The 15638-nt window shown below is 38.4% G+C and overlaps 1 protein-coding gene across 7 annotated transcripts in view; it reads left to right on the plus strand.

Moving 5' to 3' along the window:
* The window catches only part of Fife (regulating synaptic membrane exocytosis protein fife), a 402960-nt gene that overhangs the window by 200979 nt on the left and 186343 nt on the right, over positions 1–15638 (plus strand). The gene's annotated exons all lie outside the window — the stretch shown is intronic.

Raw genomic sequence — 15638 nt, forward strand, 5'->3', positions numbered from 1 at the left:
GTTTCAGTAAGTTGTACTTGCGGCTCCCTTTACGACGGTACATTTTTTCTTGCGCAGGTCCTTACTTTCTGAGATATTGTCCTAAAAGTTTCAAGAAACCCTGACGGCACCAACCAACATGACAAATCCGCAAGATAATTCTCGCTGGTAGTTTCTGGTTGGTGCAGACTTTGCACATCATAATATTTCATCCAGTCATGTGTCAGTTTGGAAGATGGGCTATATCCGTCCACTCCTTCGGTTACCTCCCACACAAAACTCGGAAAAGGTGAAGTTTAAGAGCTCCTCTCGGATCGTCTTGAATTTTTTCAGCAGGTTGTCCTTGCGGATCCCTTTGCAGATCCCTTTTTTCTTGCGCAAGTCCTTACTTTCTGAGATATTGTCCTAAAAGTTCCAAGAAACCTTGACGGCACCAAACAAAATGGCAAATCCGCAAGATAATTCTCGGAGGGAATTTCTAATTGGTGCAGACTTTGCACATCATAGTATTTCATCCAATCATGTATCAGGTTGGAATATGGGCTATATCTGTCCACTCGTTCGGATACCTCCCACACAAAATTCGAAAAAAAGTGAAATTTAAGAGCTCCTCTCGTCTCGTTTTGTTTTTTTTTTTCTGTTGGTTGTTCTAGCGGCCTCATTTACAAAGGTAAATCAATACTTCCTGAGATGTTTGGTATATGTCAATGATTTAGTATAGCCCACATTACGGTACCTACAGAATTTAAAGTAAACTTGTAATACAAAATCAATATATTTTATATATTGAAATTGTTTTTTTTTTTATCAGTGACTGTATATCTCCGTCAGCACAGCTGACTGATACTTTCTTACTTGTCGTCTTAGTGTTAGATAGATCTCCCAATGGTTTGAAGGTTATATGCCAAAATATCAAACAAAAGTGGATAAAAAAAATCAAAATAAGGAGGCTCGATTTTCACCGTAGACATATGCTGGTCTAGTAGACTTCTTTGCTCAGTACAATCCCAGGAATCACGAAGACTATAGACCGAATTTTACTCATTTTTGTAGGGTAATGTGGCAAAAACTTACAAAATATCGAAAATCGAGAGGTACCGTGCTATGAGGGGTCTTATCAATACGTAGACCTATACTGACAAATTTCGGGGCATTGTAACAAAGACTACTAAAACGTTAGTGCAAGTGGTATATAGAGGCCCATATCTTGCTGTCGTGATCACAATGACTACATGATATAAATATACACCATCCGATGATCTTAAACTGGATTTACACGCAAAAGTGTTGAACATTTTCGGATTGGAAACCTGAAGGAATAGACGTTTATAATACATGGTGGAACTGGATTTAAATTTGGTAGCCATTTTATTCCTTTCTAAAGCTTATTTGTCGTTATGTCCAGAAGCATGTATTTGCCCACGAAAAAGTATAACACTGTACTCAAAAACATAAGGACTACTTTCGATGAGAGTGTCCAAACTATTCTCGAAGATTCCTTAAACTACACTTAATCGAAAAATATTAAGATGCGCTAAGATTGGGCAAATGTTAGTCATTCCTCCCTGATGGGATTTCTTAGAGTTTTTGGAGCATTTCTTTCGAGCAAGTTCTTGCTCCAGAAAAAAACATTATATCGCTGTAAACAGGATGGCAAGGTATACCTTCATTAAAAAATTCGAAATAGTTCTCAAGCAGTCGTCCTAAAACTGCACTAAAGTGAAAATTTTAAACATTTGTGAGGAAGAAACCCAAAGGTCTTTTCTGATATACACCTTCTTGGAACTTGATGTACCTTTGGAAGAAATTTTAGGTTGGGCAAAGTTTTGACCATATCAGAAACTCAGTTTGTAAGTTTAGTACAGATCACTTATTTCAGATGGTGTCAGCAGAATAGTTTGGAGCTTTGTGCCGTTATGACAGGTACTTGTAGTGTAGAGGTGTCCCAACAAAATTACACAGTAGAAATATTAGCGGTGATTACACAATCGGTTACCCCTCTTGAGAGTTATTTTATGCAATATTTTTACAGAAAATTGTAAACTATTAGGTGGGAACTACCGGAAAGAGTTGGGACAACAAACTATGAGTCACAAAGTTTTAACCTATTAAGATAAATAGGAAAACAAACAGAGCAAAATCTACTCCAAATTGTTTGAAAAAAATTGTTCCTAACATACATGGCATTTAAAGCCATTATTTCGGTGAGAGACATTTTGAATCGTATGCATAATTACTTATAAGACCATCTACAGAGCATTTGTCTATATGTTGAACTAAGAAGGATTTCTACTTCTCCATATTTGTTGCTTTTCCTTCACAATTTGGAATATTGTGTTTTTGATGTCGCCTTCCACTTCTTTACTCCATCGAAGCATTGGCCTTCCACTCCTGCATGTACTGCCTTGCGTTTATATCTCTTTTAAGTAGGTTCATCATCCCTCATTCTTATGACATGGCCCAGTTAATGCAATCGTTGTCACTCGATACATTAACAACTAGTGGATCAGTTACTTATTTTACTGATCGACCCATGATGTCAATATCTGGCATAAACAACAAAGATATTTGTCTTTTCTTTTATCGTTTGCAGCTCTTATAGCCTTTTCCAGCAGGATGTTGAAAAGCTTATACAAAAGGCTGTCTCCTTGTCTAAAACCCCTTTTGATACTAAACAGATCGGAGAGGTTCTTCACTATTTGAATGAGGCGCTGTCGAAGGCTGCTCTATAATCGATTTGCATCTTTTTGGTCTTTTCCAGGATATGCCGTAGGGTCAATTGTGGATTTGCCAGGTCTAAGGCCGCATTGGCATGGACAATTATTTCGTTGACCATAGGCTTTAGTTGTTAGCACAATATCCCTGACACCATTTTATAATCAGACTTATGTCCCTATAGTTAGAGCACACAGTCTTATATCCTTTCTTGTGGACGGGACACAGGATGCTCAGGTTTCAATCGTCGGAAATGTTATCAACTTGTTGCCTCCGGTTTTGAACGGCTCGGCTAGTAAGCCATCTGCTCCTGCGACCTTATTGTTCTTCAACCGGTTTATTGCTGTGTTTAGCTCATCTTGCTGTGTTTAGCTCATCTTTCTGATATTGGATCTAGGGCATCTTCGTCTTCTTCGCCAGTATTGGATAGCAACAGTTTGGAAAAAATTTCTTTCTATACCTCTCGTCTCTAAAGGAGGATCTTCCTGTACCAAAGCCATCAGTTTGATGTTTCACTCTTTAGTAGAATTACGGACTTCATTCTGGCTCCTATACATCTCGATTTTTTCACACTCCCGCTTTTCTATTTCTCTCGCTTTTCCGTTTCTCCTTTCTTCTTTTCACTCGATACCTCTCTCGTTCGCTACGCGTTGTTTCTGATTGTAGAGCAGCATCAGGCAACCCATACCAACGCACATTGTGTTGTTTGCATTAGTATTGGAGACATAACACGCTCAATAGGCCGAGAGTCACAAAAAAAAAACAAAACAAGCGACACACAACCTTCTTCATTGACTGCTCAGCTGAGACTAAATTGCTTTGTTCTCTCCACATGTTGTATACGTGAATAAATGTACGCCCCCAAAGAGCGTTCGCGCACCCTTTGCCTAATGCTGTTGTAGAGCAAATGTGTTCTTCTTTGGCACGGCGGTGCCGAAGTTTTTCGGCAATTTAGACACATACGACCCGAATGCATAGAAAGAGCGTACGAAAGAAATATATTGTTTTGATTTGTTTTTGTTTTGTAGCGTGCGTGCATAAAACACGCTAACACACAATCATAAGTTCCCTGTAGGGACTGTGGCCGATTTAAAGCTAACATAAAGCTAGCTTTTTTTTAAACATAAGTGGCATTTTATCGATTATTTTCCCTTATGCCAACTGACTAATTTTACAAGGCGATGAGCGCCTGAGTAGTCAGTATTGTCCAACGCAAGATAACTTTTCGACTGATAATAAACTACCTTTTTTTTGTCTATTTGTAGTCAGTTTAAAACATAATGTGAAAAAATAACAATTTTTGTTTCTGTGTGTTTTTTATTTTTGACTTTTAATATTCTCTCTCTCCCTCTCTTTGTCTCTCTCTCTTTTTTGTTAGAGAGAAGAAGAGGCAAATTTGTATATTTGCTTTGTGTTCCTGGTTAATAAAAGTCCGACAGGGTTGCCAATAGTTTGAATACATTCACATTTTGGTATGTTCTCTTCTTGGTCACCCATGTTGTAGAGCAGTGCCGAACAGCCATTTGTCGTTGGTTACGAAGATTTTCGGCAATTCACACACATACGATCCAAACGCAAAGAATGAGCGTGCAAGAGCAGGCGTGCTCAGAATAGCTCGTGTATTAGTAGTGGTAAGACACTCTCCCCATTACTAAGCAATGGCAAATGAGAAATAAAGAGAGAATACGTGTGGTTTGTTTTTACGCTGCCGTAAGGAAGTGATCACCAATGGTGCAAGAGAGAGCAAATGTTTTGATTTGTTTTTGTTTTGTAGCTCGCGTGCATACAATCTTACTAACACACTGTCATAAATTGCTAATGTTTTGAAATTCATTCACATTTGTGGCTTCGCTCTTCTTGGTCGGCACTGTTGTAGAGTAACCCTATATGCTGAATTTTTCTATACCGTAGCAGTACGAAACTCCTGGCATACCATTAGTTCCTTGGCGGAGGTCTCTGGTAGCCAAGTATGGATTTTTCGTTTGTATGTTTGCCACTGTGTTGGTATGTATGTTATCTGAACGAAAAGTGCTTTCATGAAGCAATTGGGCCAGTTGAGCGGAATATGCTGTGGCTATCTGTTGTAGCTTACGGATGTCCAACTTCTACTGCTACGTTTAATAGGGTACGTACTTTTACTGCAACAAAGTGGTGGACGAAGTCTATGTTTACTTCTCGGAACGATCGTACATCCAACACGCTCGTTGAATATCTGTCATCTATCACAATGTGATCAATTTGATTTCTTGTTTTTTGGTCTGGAGACAGCCAGGAGCCCTTATGAATATCGAGATGCTTAAATGCTGGTGCTGCTAACTACCATGTTTTTTTGTTGCTGCGAAGCCTATTAGCGTCATTCCATTGTCAGATGTTTCACTGTGGAGACTGAATTTCCCGACTGTTGGGCCAAAGATATTCTCCTTTCCTAGAATAATTTTTATGTCATGGGCAGGACAATGGTTATATATTTCTCCTAAGCGCTAGTAAACTATATCTGCGGGCAGGTGTTGAAGAAGTTTGCTTTTATCCGTATTTTAGAAAATCTTTTATTCACTGGGGTTAAGACCAGATGTTTTAACCTCCGATCAAGCTATAATACAGTGCGTCACCTTTAGGTGTTGTTGTGACGCCTTTCCCGTTCCATCGTATTTCCTTATCATCGTATTTACTTATCAAGTACATTTGCCAAGGCATAAACTGCACCATCTCTATAAAGGGTGCGAACATTCCAGGTTTAAATTCGCTGGGATTTGTTTACACCCTCACGAAGGTATATACACTTTCATACGGGCAAAATGTGCCTCATCGAAATAATGGTATTAGACCCCAAGTATCTTTGGACGAAATCAGTTTCAGACAATTTTCGGTTGATTTAGCCATGTCCGTCCGACTGTCTGGCCGGCTGGTGCGCACGATACTTCTCGAACGGATGAACCGATTCGGCCAAAATTTGGCTTTCGTAATATTTTGTCCAAACTTAGTTTAAGTTCGAAGATAAGCGTGAGTGGTGCACTACTTCAGGTACCCCCCCATAAAAGTTCAAAAATGTTCGAAAAAATTGTAGGGTGTGACCGATTTGGTCCATACTTTACATATCGAAAAATTAATATCAGACTTAAATGAGGTTCCAAGCTGTCCACTCCTTCGGGTACCTTCCACACCAAATTTCGCATATATTCTCTTTAAGACCTGCTCTCGAATCACTTTGATTTTTGTTGAAATAACTTGCATTCGCTGCCTGCATTATGACGGTAAAAGTTTTTTCAGGGACAATTCCATAATTCTTGAGAAAACAGCCCGAATGGTGTAAAAAACCCCTTTGGCACCTTCTGTAGTGACTGGAGAGCACGATAACTCTCAAACTAATACACCGATTTGGTCATATTTTCGTCATATTTTGTGCAAACTTAGTTTCAGTTGGAAGATGTGCAATACGGGCCCACAACTTCTGGTAGTTCCCCCAATATTAAAAAAATGTCACTAAAATTGAAAAATGCTTTTGAACGGGGCAACCAATTTGGTCATAACTTTGGATCTCCTTATATTTTGTCCAAATTTAGTTTAACTTCTAAAATTGCCCATATCGGCCCTCTCCTTAGAGTACCTCCCCTACAAAAGTTCAACATTTGTGTCTAAGTGCAGTTTAGGGTCTGTTCGAAGATCCTTTGGAAATGTACTCAGCGATATTATATTTTCCGTGGACAAGTCCATGTTTCCTCGCATACTGATCCAAAAGTTTTACGAAGACCCACTGAAATGACTAACGGGCGCGATACGTATCGAAAAGATATGGCTTCCAAAATAAGACCCACTTCCATAGTGGACTATATCGGTCCATTCCTTTAAGGACGTCCTCGGTAACACTTTTGATCTTAAATCCTAATCCACATGTTCAAATATCCACAGGGCCAAAATAAATTTGAAAAGACTCTAAATACATTCGATATGTCCTTAGATGAAAGTATCAATTCACATGTACTGAGCGTATATCTCTGTCGGCTTTTTTATTTGTTTTATTTTTCTTTGAGTTTTTCATAGTGCGATGTTTTTGGAGGCCAGCGCCCACCCCAAGTTTGTAATATTCTTATGGGAGAACGCTAAGCACATTTTAGGTCACTACCTTTAACTCGTTGTTAAGGCTGCTCTCTAGATAACACCACGAGGAGGTTAGTGTTCACTTGAGAAAAAAGAGGGACCAAGATAAGTCCTGGGCTTTGTCATGTTAAAACTGGTCTTGGCCATTGCTTGGAATATTTCATCCCCTACCTCCCTCGCTTATATGAGAACTTACATTGTTAAATATTGATAGGCCACTTGGCATTTTACCACCTAAACTTTTATGATAGTTCACCATAACATCCTACAAACAAATTATCTGCCTTAACCATGGTAATGAGATTATGGTAAACACACAACCACAAGTCAGCGTATTTGTGTATAATAAGGGGAGTACAATGTACACACATATTGATCACAAATTTTCAAAACTAAAATAATGAAAGTCTCCTAAGAAATGGACAAATTTAATTTATACGAAATCGAATTACCATTGGGAATATCAACATTAATTGTTTATTTTCATAATAAGCTGATTACAACTAAACATAATTTATTCAATACGAAATAGAATATAGAGACTACTTATGTAAATGTATGTTATGCATCAAAAATTCCCAAAAAAAAAAAAAAAAAACAAAACAACAATAGTGAGGTTAAGGTCAAGTACTTTACAAAGTGACACAAGAAAACTGACAAAATGAATCTAAAATAAAATTCATTGAAATTATTTTCTGTAGAAATTGAAATGAAAAAGTAATTTGCAAAATTGTCATAGAGTTTGATTACTAAGTAAACGGAATTTAAAACCGAATATTTAATATGGAACACAATTCAACACAAATTCTAGGAAACAAAATGTAACTAAGCTATGACTTTCAAATTTGGGCATTAAACGTAGTACAGTATGGAATAGATTAATACACATGCTCCTTCAAGATTATTCAATACATACAAAGATCGTTATAACATAAACTATATGTAAACAATATTATACAAACATACATACATATTGTATAGGCTATGTGAAAGCACATAATTCAATACAATCATACTTCACAACTAAAGAAACGCTTTTATGAAATATTGTAATCAGGTGTTCACTTTTTTTACATTTTTTTCTTTTTTGAAAATAGCTGCACACAATCTCCTTGTAAAGAGCTAGTGAGTGTATATGTCATTATCATTTGTGGTACATTTTCACAAACACATAACCCCTCAAGCCCATAGTTTCATTCAATGGAACCCTTCAGTCAGCCACCTATTTGTGTAGGTGCCTGTAAACATGTCTACATACACCTGTAAGCGGTAGTGTGTTGGCCTTTTGTGTTTTTGCCAAATGCCGCCAGGACAAAAGTGACTTTCAAAAACAACAGAATTTCGCCATAAATATGCACACACACACACACTCGCATAAACATCGGATTGTCATCATAAAAATGTCAGTGAAGTAGAACTTAATGGCATTGTAGGTGAATTGTAAGGAAGCGACTTTGTGGTACTCTTTCACTAACTGCAGGATAATGGGGAGGAAACAAACGACATCATCTCATCCTTAGCACGGTTATTGTCAATAAAGATAACAGCCAAAGCAACAGTCCCACATTAAAAACACTGGAGGCATTGCCGAGAAAAATACAGGGGCGGATATGGAATAATTTCAAAATAGTTGTTGCTGTTATTGTACAAAGAGGGGTAGTGGCGAATATTGTAAAAGGAAATAGAGTGAAACAAGTGAACCTGGTGGGATGGTGTGATACATTTAATGGGCATTACATGGTGCGTCATGTTCAAGCAGATTGTCTCCCTGGAGAGTGGATTTTTTTGTTGGTAAAACATTTAATATTGTAGGTTAGTTTGGCCATCTTGCACACAGAAGGAATTGAATTTGAATCCAAGACAAGAGAGCGACATCAAAGGCAAGAGTATTGCAATCACGCAATACTTCTCTGTATGTTGCGTTGAACCAGCGCAATTTTCTAAGCAATTGTGGAATAATAATTGTTCCACAAACATCTCATATCAATGACTTCTCTCATATCAATGAATGCACCCCTATTCATATTAGCTCAATGATATCGCTCATTTACTCAAAGAGTGGCATAACTCAAAAAATGTGTTTTCTGAGTTAGCAATTTCTATTTTTTCTACGACTTCTACTTTATATCGTGTCAAGTTTTCATGCTGATATCTCTAAAACTCGGCGAGTTACAGCTCCTTTACTACGAGTTTCGGATAATTTAACACAAAAGTTTTTTGAATTTATGAAGCATTTCAACACTTCAAATCATGCTTGATCTTGCACAGAAATTTAACACTGATATCTGGCAGCTTTTTACATAATATGGTCCAAGTAGTTATTTTAATTTTTGTATAATAACCTTTTTAAGTTGGGAAGTCAAATTTTAATCATCAACTTAAAACGCGTTTTTCTCGAAAGTCGATTTTTTGAGATGTGTCACTCTTTGAGTAAATGAGCGATATGGGACCTACTGTTTATTGCCGATTCCGAACGGCGTGTCTTAAGACACCGCTTGTAGAGAAGTTTTACATGACTGAAGTACTCAAGAAATGTCGCCAACATTACTGAGGGGTATTTTGCCACTGTTGAAAATTTGATGTTGACTGGCCGGGAAATCGAAACCACAACCTTCAGCGTGCAAGGCGGGTGTGCATACCATTGCACCATGGTGGCACCCTTTGAGAATCATTCCTTTCTATAATTTTGATACCACCTAGCCATTTTAGTGGATTTCGTTAGGATGTTTAGAGCTTCTGGTTCATTACGTCACGAAGCATAGACTTGCCTACGAAAAAAAACATATGCAGCAGCAATCAGAATCGAAAGTACTACCTTCGTAAAGAACATCAAAACAGTTCATGAGCATTTAAGCAAAAGTTTTTAACTTTTATGAGGTATCGGAAGCAGATGCCCATTATTGTCCGTCAATACTTCTATCACTTTTTATACCCTCAGTCTTCAGGCTAACGAAGGCAAATTCACTTTGATACGAATATTCGCAGTCGCGACTGCACCTTCTAGACCTCAATTATGTTTGGACAAAATCCGCCTGAAATTTGCGGTCGATTTGGCATGTCCGTCCGTCTGTTTGGCTGGCTGGAGGGCACGATAACTGTCTAACCGATCCTCCAATTTATTTTAAAATTTAATTTTTTGTCCAAAGTTAGATCAAGTTCGATGATACAAGTTTGTACCACAACTTGTTGCTGGCAGTATTTCATTCAGGAACAGCCCATATTCGATGGGCTGCATCGATACACTTTTTCAGCTACATCCCAAAAAAAAATTCAAAATTTTCCTCAAATGTGCACTCTACTACCGCTTGAATAGTTTTTAATTTTTCTGCAACAGATTGTTCTCGCGCCCCTTTTGCTATGTTTTTTTGGGGGGAGGGGGAGACGGTGTCAAATGGGCTTGTCAACACCATGCTTTCTGAGAATGTAGACCTCAAAGAGTTTTCTGTTGTCCTAGGAAACTTTAAGAAACTTCTGTTCTCTGTAGGAGACCTTACGAGGTCTTCTGTTATCCATGGAAAACTTGTCTATTTGAGACTTTAGGAATTTTCTGTTATCTATAAGTGACCCCTTTTTAATTTTTTAGGGTTTGCCTTTTTAGAGCGAAGGCCATTATTTGTGAGGTTTTTAATTAATTTAATTAATCGAGTTTTATGGCATAAGGAGAATTACATTGAAAAATTGATATCTAGCGGAGTCCTATACACATCACTATGCTACGATCGTTTCGTTAGGTTAACATCCTCAGGCATGAAATTCTCTGTTGTCTATGTAAGACCTTGAAAGGCTTTCTGTTGTCTTTGAGAGTTCCTTTGTTGTCTATAGGAGACATCAAAGTGTCTTCTCTTGTCTATTGCAGACTTTGAGAAGTTTTTTTTACGATCGCTGCACGAAAGATATCTGTATTTCTACCTACGTTCACTACCATCAAACACCACTACACGACAAATTAAACTTCGGTGTAATTAACCTTAATCACTGCTGCACACAAATTCTCATTCACTTCGTGTTACCACCCGAAAGTATATTTCAGTTTTATTCACCGAAGACGTCGATCAACAGCCGACAAAGTACGACAAGACGCAGTATCGTTACTCGTTAGCTACGCTTCGAACACGCTCCTAGTAAGCTCCAAGTCTTAGCAAGCTCCAAGCTCTTAGCAAGCTCCATGCTCTTAGTAAGCTCCAAGTCTCTTAGCAAGCTCCAGACTCTTAGCAAGCTCAACGCTCATAGCCAGCTCGACGCTCATAGCCAGCTCAATTCTCATAGCCAGCTCCTAAATATTGACCGACCTCTTTCACCCACAGCAACCCGAATGCCATGGAGTCGAGTCATACACCCGACGACCGCCGAGCCGACAGCCACCCGAAAGCATTACTGAACCACATCCGACAACTGCGGAGCTGACAGTCGACCAATTGCCCGGAGCCAAGTCGTGTACAGCTGAGTCCACCCGACAACTGACGAGCCGAAAGCTACCGATTGCCCCGAGCCGACAGCAACCCGAGTCTTGTAGAGCCGAGCCACATCCGACAACTGCCGAGCCGAAAGCCAGCCGACTGGTCCGAGCCGACAGCAAATCGATTAGTGTGGAGCCGAGCCACACCAGACAATTACCGAGCCACTGACGATCCGACAGTCGCCGAATAACACAGAAACGAACTCTACTAATAACTAATATTGCATCTTCTTTCCACACACACATATATATTAATCGTTCATCCAACACTAAGTGTTCACAATAAAGATTAAACTTTAACCACTCGTGTTATACTCGTGGTCGACTCTGGCAGCGACTGAGCCTACCTCAGCCCTAGATAAAACCACTTGTTGTACTGTTGTTGTTGTTGTAACAGTGTTTTTTATTATGTTTGTATTTCCGCCCAATAATAATTTAGGCGACTGCAATATCCCGAGCGTAGTTGAGTCAAAACTACTCTGGTTTGTCGTGGCAGCTGACGCACCTCAGCTGCGATAGATGGGGGATGTACTCCGAGTACTTTATTCACACTATAATTGCTTAAGGCCTTGGCAACTGCGTCCGTGTGAATGCTTTTCAAACCTGCTTGATATGCTTGTTGATCTAGGGGTTCTCTCCTGTATCGTTGGACATCTCCCTCTAGAGCATGGATATCCTTCCTGATCTGCCTGAATGTGTCGGGCCTACCCACAAGATGGTGATTGGGATGGCTCACACGGTAACATGCAAGCAGGTACTGCAACGAAAGCATCTCATTGTGTTGCTTTATTGGAAGAATCTTTGCCTCCTTATGTAGATGGTCCACTGAAGATTTGAGGATGCACCCTGTTGCTGTTCTCAGGGCGGCATTCTGGCAAGTTTGAATATTTTTCCAATTTGTATCACATCATCTTAGAGGGCCAGACTGGGGCCGGATAGCTTACCAAAGACCGACCTATCGCATTATATGTGGTCAACAAGGTTTCTTTATCGGCACTGCTGCCGGCTAGGGACTTGAGGGACCTTGTTCCTACTTTTCAGCTTGTCGCTCGTTATACTAGGCAACATTGCGTGTTGCCGGGCGTCATCTGAACTTTTTTTGAAAAATTTGGCAGCTTTTAGCCTAAACATAATCAGGACAGTTTGTCATACGACCATGTCTTGTTGAAAACATCACTTTGCCAAAAAAATGTAATTTACATGTGAACAATTTCGTCCCATAATTTTTCACAACTTTCCACGTGGATGATCACGGTAAGAATGCATCGATAAATCTTTGTATGTCGATAAAGGGCCATTCTATAGCTCTATGAAAAACTGGTATAATAAATTCAATCGTGCCCGACACTAACCAAAAACGAAGGTAGTGAGGGTCGACAAAATCGGCCGTTGTGCTAGAAAAAAATTAAGCAGTTCGTGAACGGATAATACAAGATCGCCACGTTATTTACCATGAGATAGAGGCATGCTTGGGCATTTCTTCCATCAACTAACATTTGCTATTGCATGAACACCTGGCCGCAAAACTGGATTTTTCTCGTTAGATCCAACAAAATTGGACAATCTCTTAAAAACGCCTTTCGTGGATTGGTTCAAAGAAATTGTGAATAAAAATGATGGCTGTGCTTTAAACGACGTTTATTAGATTTTCACAGACGACGAATCTTGGATCTATGCTTACGAACCCAAAACAAAACATAAATCGTCCGTTTAGGTCTTCGAAAGCGATCCAAATCCAAGGAAAGTTGTTTACGTAAGAAGCACTTCAAGGGAAATGGTCGCCTGTTTCTTTCTAAAACTAACCGTGTGGCAACTATACTGCTTGTGAAATGTAGGATGGTTAATTCTGAGTGCACACTAGAAACTGCTTGCCTTAAGACTCCTGAGAAATTTGAAAAACGAACAAGAGAAGACGAATCATTCTGCATCATAAAAATGTGAGCTCTCACACATTGATTCAAACCAGCACCTGTTTGACAGGACAAAACGTGGAATTGATGGGTCATCCGCCGTACAGCCCTGACTGGGAATCCAATGACTTCATTTGATTTCAGCATATAAAGAAGAACAGGCATGGTCAACAACTTTCGCCGCTAGATGGTGAAAGCGTCCAAAACCATGTTTTTGGACGGGTCTCAATCGGAATGAAACTCCAACAATTGGTTTGAGCGCGAGTAAAGCTAGGGTCACAATATGCAAATATTTGCTGTAGCGACCGGCAGTGTGCCCTTACTGAGAGCAAATGAGCGTAAATAATGCATTGAAATTTATGCTCAATTGCTCTCAGTAAACACACACTCCCTGTCGCTGGAGCAAATATTTGCCTAGTGTGAGCCTAGCTTATGTATATAAATCATTATGGAGACTACTTCCATGTAGGAAATGTCAATAGTGAATCTATACTGACTTACTACTGACATTGTCAACAGTACTACTGACAAACTGTAGACAACTAATGTAATTTCCTATAGACATTTTGTATGAACGTGTCATTCGAAAGTCAGTACTGACAATGGAACTAGTATGTCAATAGTAAGTCAGTAGTTCCTGAGGAACCATGTGTGGACATTGGAGGTATTGAGTCAGTATAGACATTGGTGGTAGTAAGTCAGTATAGACATTGGAGGTAGTAAGTCAGTATAGACAATGGAGGTAGTGAGTCAGTATAGACATTGGCGGTAGTGAGTCAATAGTACGAGATTTTCAATACTAAACTTTTTAGCTTATTTGGAACTTTTCATAGATAAAACAGCTATATAGTACGTTTAATAAGAAGATGAAGCTACACATTTGTTTAAATACTATATTTTATTAAAGAATAAAACAAATAATATTGAAAATGCTAAAAATGTACAAATTGCGTATTACATAAAAAAATCCACATAAGTAAAAATTAGTAAATAAAGACAATGTTTTCAAGGCTGCTTAAACATTTTAACTTATAAATAATAAAAAACGTTTTCGTTTTATTTTCTTGGCCAAGTCGCACCAATGACTTGTCTGCTTAAAATAGTTCTTCTTCTGTTGCACTTAACGTTTTATCAGGCGATTCGCTGAATGTTGATATAACATCTAGGAATTGAAAAGAATAAACATGTATAAACTTAAATAAAAAATATGTCCTTAAATTTTCTTGCCTATTACAGCTGTATAACATTGGAAAAATCTCACAATCGATTTTTACCAAATAATTCTTCAACATTGTAATTGATTATTATGTTTAGTTACATTCAGCATTTCCAGCGAGACGGGACAATATATACATCAGGCTCCACAATCTTCTCTAAAGGTTCCACATAATGTCTAATTGTCGAAATTTCACCACAAATGTTGTTAGTCGCCTCAGAATTCGTACTTTGCTATAGAATTGTTTATTTTTCACATGTCTTTTATAATTTCTTTTGCTCATACTTGTTATTGAAATTACATATATGCTTTAAGTTTTCACGATATTTTATTGATTTTTACAAAAACACTTTTTTCACCAACCGCAAAAATCATTTTAAGCCAAACAATTAAGAAAATTAAAAAAAGGATGCTTCGTTGGGCTATCATCTGTCAATATACACAATGCTTCTTCTTTTTCAGGTAAAGGTATCAATAGTTGACAACCTGGTGACAAAGTGTTGACTTTGTCACCATATTAGTAGACAAAGTGGCGACATGTCAACACATGACCCCATACTTCCTACAGGGTTAAGAAACAAATAAAACTACGAGAGCTTAAATGGTTTTCTCTTGTCTATACAAAATCTGGAGAAGTATTCTGCTGTGTAAAGATGAAGTCAAGAGGCCTTCTGCTGTATAGGAGAAGACATGCAGAGAGACTTAGACATAGATTTCAAGAGGTCGTCTGTTATTCATAGAATATATTTCGTATGGCGTCTACAGAAAACCTCAAAAGGTTTACTGTTATGTATAAAAACCTCAATTATATATATTTCATTAGCGCTTTTGACCACAGTGTTGCACTGTATACCGCGTTACCAAAATATATGAGATAGATCGAAGCGAGTGGATAACACTTTACCATTGTTCTTCCACATTAGGTATGTTCTTCCGAGTCCGTACATTGGCTGCTACAAGAAAATGGTCGGTGGTACTGATGTTAGGGCAATTCTCTTATCTACCGAAGTGAATCTAAAGACCAGGTTTTTGAGTCTAGGATTTACCATAAACTTAACTCCTCGTATTATAGACAATATTGGGTCATGTTTTGGTGTAGGCCCTATATAAGGGTACCTCATGTTCAGTATCATAGAATAACTTCTTATTTAGAGTGACATGCAACGAAAAAGTACTAGCTATAAAAATCCGTTATTTTGTTTCTGGCAGTTTCTGCTGGTCACTGAATGCTGCAATAATCTGTTTTTCACTTGAAGAAAAAATGATA

Source organism: Musca autumnalis, unplaced genomic scaffold, assembly GCF_047663935.1.
Source record: "Musca autumnalis isolate F117 unplaced genomic scaffold, ASM4766393v1 scaffold_4, whole genome shotgun sequence".
Classification (NCBI taxonomy): domain Eukaryota; kingdom Metazoa; phylum Arthropoda; class Insecta; order Diptera; family Muscidae; genus Musca; species Musca autumnalis.